The sequence below is a fragment of the Periplaneta americana genome, chromosome 10 (assembly GCF_040183065.1).
Source record: "Periplaneta americana isolate PAMFEO1 chromosome 10, P.americana_PAMFEO1_priV1, whole genome shotgun sequence".
NCBI lineage: Eukaryota > Metazoa > Arthropoda > Insecta > Blattodea > Blattidae > Periplaneta > Periplaneta americana.
Window position 1 is genome coordinate 120,665,597 of NC_091126.1, and position 13,940 is coordinate 120,679,536.

At 36.2% G+C, this 13,940-nt stretch overlaps 1 long non-coding RNA gene across 1 annotated transcript in view; it reads right to left on the reverse strand.

Annotated features, from left to right (window-relative positions):
* The window catches only part of LOC138707981 (uncharacterized), a 152,100-nt gene that overhangs the window by 40,656 nt on the left and 97,504 nt on the right, over window positions 1–13,940 (reverse strand). The window contains exon 2 of the long non-coding RNA XR_011334515.1: window positions 13,063–13,137. This is a non-coding gene — a long non-coding RNA (uncharacterized lncRNA). The remainder of the gene's footprint in view (window positions 1–13,062; window positions 13,138–13,940) is intronic.

Sequence of the window (13,940 nt, forward strand, 5' to 3'; positions counted from 1 at the left end):
AAACCAAATAGCCTGAATTTAAGTAACTCAATATTCGTTATCTTGTGTATCGATGCTCTGGTCTCCGATCATGCGCAGTGTCTTACATCTGAGACTTAGGAATATTCAATCGTCTCATCCTTTTCCAGGGAAACTGTACATACACTCTTCATAGTAAATGTTCAGAATGCTGCCACTCTGTGCTAAACAATATTCTGATCTTCTCCCAACATCCGTGATTGCACGGAGAACTTCAGCACAGCTGACAGACATACAAGATGTGGCTTCTCTAATTGTTTCATGTCTTCTCTAGTTGTTGGACGCGCCTGGTAGATCATGTCTTTAATTCTCCCCTAAAAGGAGGATTGCCCGTGACTCAAGATTGCACCATAATACAGTGTTTAGTATTCTCAAAGACAACAAATTTCATTTGTACCACATTCATCTCCATCAGGAACTTAAGGGACATAACTTCCAGATTCGTGTTGATTTCTGCAATTGTTTTCTAAACATGGTCAGTGATTTCGAGCTCCTAATTCTGTGGACTGATTAGGCTACTTTCAAAAGTAATGGTCAGGTGAATCTCTACAATGCCCATTACTAGTCTCCGGTTAATCCACACTGGCTACGTTAAGTGGATTACCAACATATGGTGTGGCCTCCTAAGACAGAGTCACAGGAACATATTTTTTTGAGAACTTGAATGGTAGAAAGCTCTCTTCCTCCGCAACATTTTGCACCAGTTGCTTTATGATGTTCCCCTTGCGCTTCGATTAACGATGTGGCTTCAGCAGGACGGCTGTCCGGCTCTCTTTTCACGTAAGGCTCAGCGAGTTATTAACCGGTTATTCCCCTACGGTGGATTGGACGAGGACCAGTAACCTGGCCTGTCCGATCTCCTGATTTCGCTCCAAATGACTTCTTCTTGTGGGGGAGAATTAAAGACATGTTCTATTAGGTGCAACCAACAACTAGAGACGATATTAAACAAAGAATTAGAGAAGCCTGTATGTCTTTCAGGTGTGCTGAAGATCCCCGTGCAATCACGGATGTTAAGAGATCAGAACACTGTTTAGCACAGAATGGCGGACATTTGCAACACTTACTATGAAGAGTGTACGTACAGAAACATACATCTCAGAAAATACCATTTTTGTTGCTTTGTGAGTAAACAATAAAAGTTAGAAAATAAAGTTTCAGTAAAAGTTGTTTCTTTTTAAAAGTAGTTTCAAATAGCACCTTCAATAACCCATGTTCTCATTTTAAATTTCGAAGTTGACCACAGGTACCCCCACTTCCGGTTTGTTACGAGAAATGGTACTGTCATCATCGATTCCTTACATAGGTTTTGGTTATCAATTTTTTTTTATGAGCAACCATCATATTTTTCGAGAAAAAAGGCTGATACGGGTAGTCCTGATATACAAAAATGTTTTTGCATGACTTTCAGCTGGCCAGTAAAAATATGCATAATCAATAGACTAAACAGCGTCATGAGCAAGTCTTGACATCATTAGCTTCCGTCACGTGATCTGGCTGCAACTGATGTTTCGATCTATCAGTGTGCTATGATCGAATTTCTCGTTAAAGAGGGAATCTCCGTGGCAGAAATTCATCAGATTTCTTTGAAGATGTGTATAGGTACCAGCACTGTCACAATGACACCATCACTATTCCCTATTAAAAGAAGAACCAAGACAGTGGCATCATCAAAGTTATGGCTCTGTTTTCTGGGATGCAGACGGGATCATTCTGGTGGAATTTATTGAATCTGGGCAAAGCATTAATGCTGCTCGGTATGTCACAACACTTCATAAACTCTGTCGTGCATTGCAAGAAGTACATTCCGTAGCAGGAGAACGCCCTCGCCACAATGCTTTTCACATCATGGAGAAAACAGGAAAATAAGATGGGAAGTTCTCTCGCATTCTGCCTACAGCCCCGAATTAGAACCCTCCTCTTTGGTGCTGCATTTGAGGCCATGAAGAAAACAGTATTTTCGCAGAGCTGGTATGGAGTTCTATCGTAAGGGAATTTTCAAGCTCCCACAATGGTAGGAAAAATGTACTAAAAATAGAGAGTATGTGGAAAAATATAGAAATGTCTGAAAAATAAAGTTATGTATTTGTTTCCCCAAAAATAAATTAATCTGATTTATGAAAAATTGTTGCTCATAACCAGGCAGCGCATATCCGTTCCCAAACGTACAGCGGATCGAGTAGTTTCTTCTGGTACGTCTATTACGTCACGTGGATGCATAAGCAGGGTAGAATTGCAAGCAGGTACGCATGGGGTCATTAAATAACAATGATGCAATGTATTATAAATATGTCCCTGAAACGTCATATGACGTAGAAGAAAGAACATTCTCTTAGTTTAAACAAATTTTATATCATGTTCGTAAAAAATTTGCATTTCGTAAGCTCAGAATATTCACTGCAACAGGATTAGGTTTTGATAAATGAATTATTTGTATATATTGTGCAAAATGTAAATTTCTATATTGATTTTTGTTATTATTCTGTCCCTGTAAACTTTTACTTTTTAGTAAAAGATATTAATTTCATAATCACAGAATATAATGTATTTGTTCACCGTAACGGAGTTGATTTCGTTAAATGAATTAATCGCATATATATTGCATAACGTATTTACAGTTAATGTGCATCATGTTTACTATTATGTTCTATAATATATATTGTTTATAGTAGTTCAGTATTATTATCGATCTAACTATATGTAGCACTAATATTTTGTACAGAGTTAGTTTCGCAGTGTTAGTGCGTTTATATGGTTAAAAAGTAGCTGGACAGACCATTTCAATTTAGTAGCAATCCCACTTACAGTTATCATGCTCCAATATTATTATTATTATTATTATTATTATTATTATGTACCGCACTAGGTTATACTTTTCGAAGCGTCCTGACGACGTAAGCATTTAGGATCAGAGTTTGAACCCTAAAACTCCAAGATATACTAACCCATAATTTCCCTAACTTGTTTGGGAACGAAAATGCACTGCCTGCTCATAACTTTCATTATGACCTTAGATCAGACGTGCTCACGGCGGGCAAATTGCTACTGGGCGCCCGACGCAGGAGACGGGCGTCCGCAGGAAACCTGTTGTATATGTAAACAGACGGATTCGCGCACTCAGACCTTGCGTAACCAAGCAGTAACGTCGCTGGCGATTTGTAACATGGATAGGTCTACTGACACAGTATTTAGTTTTTGTTTAACCTGGTAGAGATAAGGCCATCGGGACTTCTCTTCCCCTCTACCAGGGTATTGCAACTACAGTCTGCGCACGAAGTCCGTACACACATTACAAAGTACAGTATACTTTCATTAAATTAAATTTAATTATTTACAGTAAATTCACGCTGACGTACCATGTTCGTGCTGGTGAGGTTGGCACTATTGCTGTCCATTGTTGACGCTCTGAGAATCGTAATGCATGGCAGCAAATTGTTAGTTGAAAGAATAGCTGAAATGAGTACACGAATGAGGAACGTTTGGTGCCCGCTGTGTGGGTTCATGAGCGTCAAGTTAATGGCAAATAAATGAAAAATATCATGCACAATTTCTCTGCGCGGTTTGAGAAGGCAGCATCGACGAGGAAGATTTTGTTGCTGTGGGAAAAGAAATCTTTCACAACGGACAGTGTTCGCGAAGCGTCGAGAAGTGGAAGGCCATCCACAAGGCTTGAATGTTGTGCAGAAGTAGTACATACAATCTGTCCAACAATCTCCGGTCAAATACACACGGAAACGTGCTGCTGAGTTGGAAATACCAGAATCAAACATACGGAAACACATTAAATTGGACCTGAAATTGAAGTGTTGGCGTCCATTGGATGTTAATGAATTATCAGATGGTAGTTTGGAGAGACATGTGGACTCTTGTGGTCGGATGTGCAACAATTTCCAACAATGGCTCAGCAGGCAAAGGTAATTTTTTCTGACGAATGCGCGATTTATCACAGCTCCCGCTGACGAAATGGAAAATGCGGTGCACGCAGCTTTTCAGTGACCCTAAGAATGTTGGTTAACATGAACAAGAGAACATGGCAGAGCATTCGACTACACAAAGACCACGGAAGGACACATACGGATGTTTTGGATTCCTAAGAGGGACGTTGCGTGTTTTGTCATGTATACAGACTTTGTAATGTAATGTGTATGCAGACTTTGTGCGCACTCTGTACAATATTAACACAAAATTACAAATAATATTAAATTTACAATTACAATTAAATCGAAATACTAAAATATTATTTGATTAATAAAGACTGGACAATTTATTACAAAAGTTAAGTAAAAATTAAACGTAGAATAATTTTATATGGATGAAATTACTGAAGATTTAAGTACTTTATGCTAAAATAAGACAGCTATTTACAAAGAGGACAGCACAAGTACCAGCACTACATTTAAAATGACTTTTTTGTTCAAACTGGCAAAACATTTTGTTGTGTTGATATAAATATATTATAAATATAACTCTCTAATTTGAAGAGAGATGCTGAAATAAAGTGATAAAATATTCTTGTAGATCCCACTAGGATGGCGGTTCTTAATCTTTTGGTGAAAACTATGGATCCTCTCCCTGGAAAAATGTAAAAAGGCGACGAAAATAATATAGTGAATATAAATGTTAATTTTTTTATGTGACTTCCATGGACCCTCTGAAGCCCATCCATGAATCCCTAAGGACGGGTTAAGGTATGCATCGACCCCTAGAATGGCAATTTTTCTTCAAAAAATGAAAATTTTGTTTTTCGTCTCATATTTTAGCTTGATTCTTCTAGTTTTAAACATATATAACATGTTTAAGTTTTCTCACTATTGATGGATGAAATCTAACTTTTTCATACTCCATACACAGCTGCTTGCGCCAAGAAGTGGACTAAATCTATTTACGAATGGCTTACAGACCCCAGTATGCTGAGCAGATGTTTGCATGACAAGACTCAGAATGCAAACAAGTTTTTCAATGGTTTGATTTGGAGACGTCGACCCAAAGAAACGTATCTAAGCCGTACAACCCTGAAGCTTGGGGTCATGGATGTTATCTGCCACTTCAATTGTGGCAACGAAGTTGAATTGGACATATTCCGGAAGGTGAGCATCATCCCAGAAAAGTACACAATAGCTAGAGTGAATGCTGCAGACGAGACCCGAACCCTGAAGGGCAACATACAGTGCACACCTGAGCAACAACAGAGAAGACTGTACAGGAGGGCTGTGAAAAAGAGGAAAATTGACCAAGACACAAGAAAAGACCTCACCCATGTTCCAGGAGGGTTTTAGAAGCATAAAAGTAAGTTATTTGTAACCTCGCTTAAACTAAAACTTTTTCATTTTTACCCTATTTCAGTTTTTTTCAACATTTTTCAGTCTTGAGCAAGTAAAAAGTACGCTTAGAATTGAGCTAATGACTTCAAGCACAAAATTGAAGCTTAGACATAGAGCTACATATGTTGTGATCTAAAATCAACTAATTTAGTTCAAAGCAAAATCATTGTCTCCCTTATAAATAAAAAAAAATATCTTTTTTAAACATTACAAAAAAAATTACATAAAAAATAAGTGAGAAATGCTATCAAGTTCATTCTAGACTACAACATTCTTCATTGTTTAGGGATCAATTTGGTGAAAATTGAATGATCTAGGTCAATTGGAAGCAAAGAAATGCTTGCCGAAAGAATATATTTCTTTCACAAAATATTTTCCCTGGGCTCTCAAATTTCTTTTTCTGTTTCCTTCTGCATTCCTTTCATTTAACTGTAAGAAATTAGTAAATGAATTTTGAATTAGATTCAGGAGAGATTGTAAATTTTTACTCCAAGAGTCGATGCATACCTTAAAGCAAGATTCACATTATACGGAACATCAACGTCACGGACCATCAGCGTCACCGTCACGTCCAATGCAAACTCATTCACACTTAACGGCAAGTGACAGTCAGTTTGCATGCGTCATCAAGAATAGAGAAGTAGTCATTGCTCTCAAACAATGTCTTAGCTCCTATGAGAGACAATTAATTGCACTGTAATTTTTAGGATTCATATATAAATGTCTAAGGAAAGCATAGAAAAAAATTGGAATCAAAATCTTTTATGGACAGTGAAAAAAAAAAATACTAACTTCGAAGTCACCCGTTCAAAATAGGCATTGACATATCGAAAGTTGATAAGCGACAAACTTTTTTATTTTTCACTTTAGATGTGGGTTCAAAGCGAGAGAAATGTTTAGATAGAATGGAAATTACTTTTAAAAGTGGCTGATATTCAAAACCTGTATCGGTTTGCGAGTTGCGGCGAGTTTAATGCGGGAGTTTGCGTGGCGGACTTTCTTGCAGGGCGACAACTTTTATCTGTTAGCACTGCGGATTCTCACAGAAATCATCGCTCTGATTTCAAATTTGTTTTCAAAATAATAATAATAATAATAATAATAATAATAATAATAATAATAATAATATTTATCCTTCGAAGAGATGGAAAAATTCAAATATCTTGGAGCAACAGTAACAAATATAAATGACACTCGGGAGGAAATTAGACTCAGAATAAATATGGGAAATGCCTGTTATTATTCGGTTGAGAAGATTTGTCATCTAGTCTGCTGTCAAAAAATCTGAAATTTAAAATTTATAAAACAGTTATATTACCGGTTGTTCTTTATGGTTGTAAAACTTGGACTCTCACTTTAAGGTAGGAACAGAGGTTACGGGTGTTTGAGAATAAGGTTCTTAGGAATATATTTGGGGCTAAAAGGGATGAAGTTACAGAAGAATGGAGAAAGTTACACAACGCAGAACTGCACGCATTGTATTCTTCACCTGTCATAATTAGGAACATTAAATCCAGACGTTTGAGATGGGCAGGGCAGAAATGCATAATTATAGTGTGTTAGTTGGGAGGCCGGAGGGAAAAATACCTTTGGGGATGCCGAGACGTAGATGGGAGGATAATATTAAAATGGATTTGAGGGAGGTGGGATATGATAGAGACTGGATTAATCTTGCACAGGATAGGGACTGATGGCGGGCTTATATGAGGGCGGCAATTAACCTGAGGGTTCCTTAAAAGCCATTTGTAGGTAAGTAATAATAACAATAATAATAATGATGACAGTAATACAATAATAAATTCTTTCTTTTCCTTTTTCTCAATTTCAAATTATGCCATACTAGTGTTTAATCAATATAGATGTTATTTATATATTGTACTAAGAATATTTTAATTACATTTCAAAACTCACGATTAACTCGAAAACCTTAAGCAATGGAAATATTTTGAATACAAATTTTCGAATCAGAATGATAATTTCTGAAGTGTTCATCGCAAGCACTTACATTTCAAGCCATACAGATTGCAACTTCAAGCCCTAGAACCTGCAGATTACAGTAGCCGGAAAGCACTCTGCAATGAATTTCAGAACATGTTGGAAGATGATGATTTCGCGGGCTGGTGGTTTTCAGTGATGACTGCACTTCCACCTAAGTGGAAAAGTTAACCGCCACAATGTTAGAGTGTGGGGTACCGAAAATCCGCGCGTTTATGTGGAATATGTGCGCAATTCGTTCAAGATCAATGTGCTTTGTGTCATTTCGCACAATAAGGTTTATGGTCCGTACTTCTTCGAGGAAGACACTGTGAACGGAATGTAATACCTGGATATGCTAGAATTGTGGTTGATGCTGCAATTACAAGATCAACCACACATAATTTTCCAACAAGATTGAGCGCCCCCACACTTCAATCTTGAGGTTTCGCAGGTACCTGAACAACCAACTGTCACGATGTTGGATCGGGCGTGGGTGTGATCGCGATAACTGGTTAATGTCGTGGTCTTCGCGGTCGCCAGATCCGACTCCCTGCGACTTCTTTTTGTGGGGGTATATTAAACACATGGTCTTTGTGCCACCCTTTCCTATTAACTTGGATGATATAAATATGCGTATCAGGAATAGCGTCAAGACTATCGATGGTGTCATGTTACGTCGAGTGTGGGAGGAACTTGAGTAACGCATTGAGGTCTGCCGTGTGACCCGAGGTGAATACATTGAACATCTGTGGGTAACAAAGCAAACTTCACAGATACTGTTCTATTGGTACTTATTGTCTCAATATAGGTTTAGTAGTTTGGATGTAGCGACATTATAAAACCCCGGAGACCTTTTTGAATTACCTTGTACAATATCAATTGGTTAACGGGGCAACAGTTCGAATTGAAAACTTAGTAACTTGGGGGCGGGGGGGGGAGGGAACAATTTTCAACACAGGATATGATTAAGATCACAAAACGGTAACATACAACTTTATACTGTCAAAGAATATACACTCGAACAGCAAATTAAGCAGCAGTAAATTGTGAAATATTGTTGTCATGATCGACAACATAATGAGAAAGACCAAATTACCTCAGTTACCAAATAATTTCAATTATACCTCATGCTGGAGTCATTACAGGACGAAAAAATTAATTACCATCCTAACTGTAACATCTTATGTGCAGGGTGTGTGTTTAACCTTCGATGTAGGGTACGTTCAATGAACAAATTGACGTTAAAATAACTACATTTCCCTCCAATGATTTCATTTCACCTCATGCACAGGCGCCATTTTTCATTCCCGACTATGGGTTCCTTAATAAATATTCCCAACAGCATACTCTATTACGCCCTAAATTTATGAAAGCCATTCTGAAACACCCAGTATTATCAGGGTGTGCAACTCACTTGACGATGTGTGTCAGAGGAAGAATTATTGGTTGCATACATCTGAAGTCTGATTACTGTAATATGTTACTACAGTGCGATCAGTTATGCTTTCCCCCGCGTCATGGGATTTTTCCTATGAGCGATCTCCCACTCCTTTGCCGCGTACTGGAGGGAGTAGCAAGTCTGCGTGCTCACTTGTTGACTTTGTAGGTGAGAACTCTACGCTACTTTTATGTTTCTTAGGCTGAACACTTCAGTTTCCTGAAATTTAAGTATGATAAAGATTGTGAATTGTTTTACGATCTGGGGGAATCTTTCTTGAAACCGCCTTCGAACTTCACGAGCTGAGTTAACACATATGAAACGTAAATAAAGACACGCTGTGCGGTTGTCAACTCGAGGCATAATACGCTTAATCTATATTGTCGAATTGAGAAATGAACAAAACACACACCCGGGAACAGCTGCGCTACGACTTCGAGTCACCGAAGAAAGATTACATGGGATTCATAATAGTTTAGAAAATTCTCATAGAAAATCTCTTCGTCGTCTTGCACAAGTGGAACTTTCATATGGGTCTGTGCAAAAGGCTACTAAATTATTGCACTTCAAACCGTATAAAATAAATTGTGGCACATTTTCTTCAGCCAGATGACTCCGTACGTACGAGTGGATTCTGAAAACGTGTACAATGGACAAAGAGACCCACATTTAATATTTTTCTCGGACGAGACCTGGTTCCATCTTCATGGTTATGTGTACTCAAAACAATCGTTACCTCCCTCCATGATGACAAAGTCGGTGTATGGTGCGTCATCAGTTGTGAAAGAATCACAGGACTTTTTTTTTTTTTTTTTTTTTAAGAATACAGTTGATTCTGTTACTTATGTGAATACCATACTAACTCCTTTCTTCAAAGAGTTAACCGACAGGGACCGTGATCATGCATTTTTTCAACAGGACTCTGCCACTGCTCACACTGCGAATATTTCCATGAGAGAAATTCACAATGTGTTTAAACAAGAGAGAGTTATTAATAGGGATTTGTGGCCCCCTCGGTCTCCCAATCTAACAGCCTGCAATTATCATCGCCGGAGTAAATAAAAAAAAAAATACCGTGTACAAGACAAACTCGCACACCACAATGCGGCGTAAATTTGTTTGTGTATTGTTGTATGGTTGATTTGTTTTGTTTCACCCTCCCGCTAATCACCGAGACCCGGCTAACTGGCTAAGCTCGCCCATAAGCAAAACACTCCAGCGGAAAGAAAAACTGATCGCACTGTATTTAGCGATGTATGCAATGGAAGGGGAAAGGAACTGGCAACCTTACCCACATTATGGCTGGCTTAGATGCCTCATAAGTGATGTATTATTGGTGTTACTTATGAGGTTAAAATCTTTCTTCGGACAGGTGACTAAACAACAATCGTGATATTAAATTAAAAGTTACTAGGTTCCATATATTCAACATTAAAAATACAGTATACTTTCGACTATTCTGGCTAATGACGGGACGAAGTACTCGGATAGTGCGAAAAAACTAAAATACGAAATTCCATTATTTTGACGATGCCATGTAGTATACAGGCATATTTGGTGAACAAATACTTCTAAATCTATATTTAACTCCATATTTACTTTAATACACACAGTAGGTGTAATATAATTTTACACATTTAACTGCATATTTACTGTAACATACACAGGAGTATATTATTTTACACATAAGATTAAAATTCACTTACAATTTAAGATAGGAAACAAAAGTAAATTTGTTGTTTACAGCAGTGATATTATTATTTTTTTTTTTTGCTTGAGTACCCCCAAAATACATTTATTTTATCTTTGTACCCCCAAATTGCATTGCAATTACTGTATATAAGAAATTACGAAAGATTATGATTGATTTTGTATGAAAAATTATTATTATTATTATTATTATTATTATTATACAGAGGTTACTGATACAATAATCACAGTAATGAATTATGTAAAATATGTAAACTGCAATAAAATGTCAATTTTTACATATCTAGTCAGTTGGATCAGGTAAACCCGCGTACCATTACTACTGGTTTACAGTACCTACGTCCATAATTTATGCCCTAAAGTAGTTTTTGATACTTTTCTGCTTCTGATCATTCGTTTTCTTATTGCAATTCGTATTATTTTTTCATGATTTATTATCACTTTATATTAATAAGTAATAAATTATTTTCGGGCATAAACCATGCACAGGTAATCCGTAAACCGGATAAACCGCGCACGGATAATCGAGAATATATTATACGCCTAAGTCTCGATGTAATAATACGAGTATATACGAAACCTCCACCACAGATCGAATGGTGAAAAACATGTTATATTCAATAGAATTGAAGGCGAAATATAGTTATACATAAAAAACTTACGAGGCAACAGTGACATCTACACACAAATATGTCTACTATATAAAAAAAACTAGCGAGGCAAGCGTAACATCTACACACAATGTGGTTTGAAAACATCTGATATAAAATATTCAAACCGGACAGAAACATGCATGCCCTTCGAATATTTTGAAGACTTACTTTTATGGATAATTCTGGAATAATGTACAATCTTACAAACAACTGATAGCGCGACTCTTAGTGATGAAAAAGTTTTCATCGCACTACATATTTACGCTAAATGTTTTTTTTCTGGCATTTGTTCTAGCTACTTAGGGACATCATACAACGGAACGGAATGAATGTTATTACCTCAATCATGCGCTGTACTTCCTGGGACTTTGAAAATATCTGTGCGCCATCAATTATTTCTAAGACTGTACATATTATATTGTACATGGAACATAACTTAATGTTAATGTACGGCATTCTTAAACGAAAACTCTCATTTTGATTTCCAAATCATCACAATCTGCTCTGACAACACGATAAAAAGCTTGAAATATAATTATCTTTTTGTGTAGACGAAGTGAAAAATTATTTTAACACCTTTCCCTATTTTATGACGAACTAATTACAAGCAGTTTTTATTGTAAGCAAAAAAAAAGTCCGAACAGTGATATTTCTAAACGCATTCAATTCAATTTAAAATGTCTGGCAGATTAATATTACGACCATATTATATGCACAAAGTTAATCTGCGGTTGAGAGAGCAATAATTTTCTTACAGATGCAAAGAATTGTCATTATTCACACAATTCACTTTGAATTAATTTCCTGGATGAAAAAGTAACAATATATGTCATATTGAGTGCAAATGAAAATCAGTTTAAAATCCAACCCTTCTCGGATAATTCTGAACACAGTTCCATTCCTTTCCCATTTCCCCCAAAATTCCACTGAAAATTGTCTTTTCGTAAGTGTGATGATGCGCGTTCAACACAGACAAATTTGCTATTTGTATTTAAAGATAAATTGTTAGCAGTGAGGAAAATGTATACTAAAGCTTTCCCCTTTTCTAAAAAAATAAAGACGCATCGTGACAAACTACGCTCCTTAGATCCATCCAGTGGGCTGTTTCAGCTTCAAAGAGTTACTTTAAAATCTATAAAAAAAATCACAATTAATTACAGAGAGACATTTAGTTTCGGATTGATTGCTAGAGCTCAGAATTCAATATCTAAATGTGAAAAGAGCAAAGAGAACCTCCTTTTCTAGGTGCATTCAAAAAATGTCGAGTAAAGCAACATGAACTCCAAATCGGTGTCACAGGTAATACCAAAATAACGTCCTTCAGAAAAGTAAATTTCAGGCCAATTACTCACTGTTATCAGGAAATATGTACATGGACAGGCTTTGATCAATTGTACATTTAGTGGCATATGTTCCTTCAGTTTCTGTTCCATTAATTTATTTAAGAGAAAACTGATTATGTTTTTACTGTGAGAGAATTTTAAAAATGAAAAAAGAGAGAGACTGGAAATGTTCACCAAAATCAGATTGAATACCGGTCAGCATCTGTAAATTTGGTTTCTTGCAACATTCCATTCCAAATGGATAGCATTGTCAAGCAATTCACGATTACCTACACTTAAACCTGCTTGTAACACACTAGTGCTGCCACGTTTTACCGGGTGTGTACAAATTTACGCCCGATTTCTATTCATGCAAGCATATCTCATGTATAAGGATTACATTATTGTTATTTTCTGAAGCTTTGTTGAGTGTGAGCCGTGTCATGGTTACAGTTCCTTTCATGTAATCATGGTGTTGAAACAAATAAATAATACTTATTGCATTTAAAATCGGGCGTAACTTTTCACAACTCGGTATTAAAACACTTAGATGGTGCGTAAACTTACACTTCGTTCAGTATTCAGGTATTATAAGAAGTATACTTTTATAATTTTGTACTTACCAACTAGTTAGAGGTACGGAGGTAGCACAATGAAGACTTAACTCAAATTACGTAAGCTAGCAGCTGGATTCTAATCTGCAAAATAGAAGAATTTAGTTTTAATTTTTACTGTAAAAGAAACAACGCTAAATAATAAAACACATTTCAATATTATGACGGTTACACAAAACAGTACATGTTTTGTAACTGATCCAAGGAATTCACAGTAAATTAAGCTTTCAGATTTAAAAATAATCAAAACAAATATATTTTTACTTTGAAAGGAAAAGTAAACAATTATTATACTCCCAAGCGCTAGCACAGTTTAAATTTGTTTCGTAAAAATTGCATTATTGTACAACAAAATCCATGTGAAATATACATATTATTATAGTACCTAAGCGTAACAGTCTTCCACTTTAGATGAATTCATCAAGTCATCCAGACTAAAAAAAAATATTCTCGCTTACAAATACAATTTTCATGAAGTATCGCTTATGTAAAATTTATGCAATTTACAATTACAACCATGATCATTTGAAACGTAGAAACATTCTTGGCCTCATTCACAAGCAGATTTCATTTTTTCTAAGTATTATTAATACGTTATTCAAATAAAAATAATCTTGTGTTTAAAGGTGGGAAAACTATCATGAAGTACTGTACAAATACATTTTAACTTGTTTCCCTCAAATTTGTTACAGCATATGCTTTGGAATTCTATGGGTTAATTTGTATTCAATAAATCTATCATAAAGGACGAAGAAAAATGAAAACTTACACACCACTTGGTACTTATCACACACTTTGAACACATTCAACATTGTGAACAATGATCAAGAAAACTGAGTAACATTAAAAATTTGTACCCAAGTGCTTTTGTGAAACAGTGCACAGAA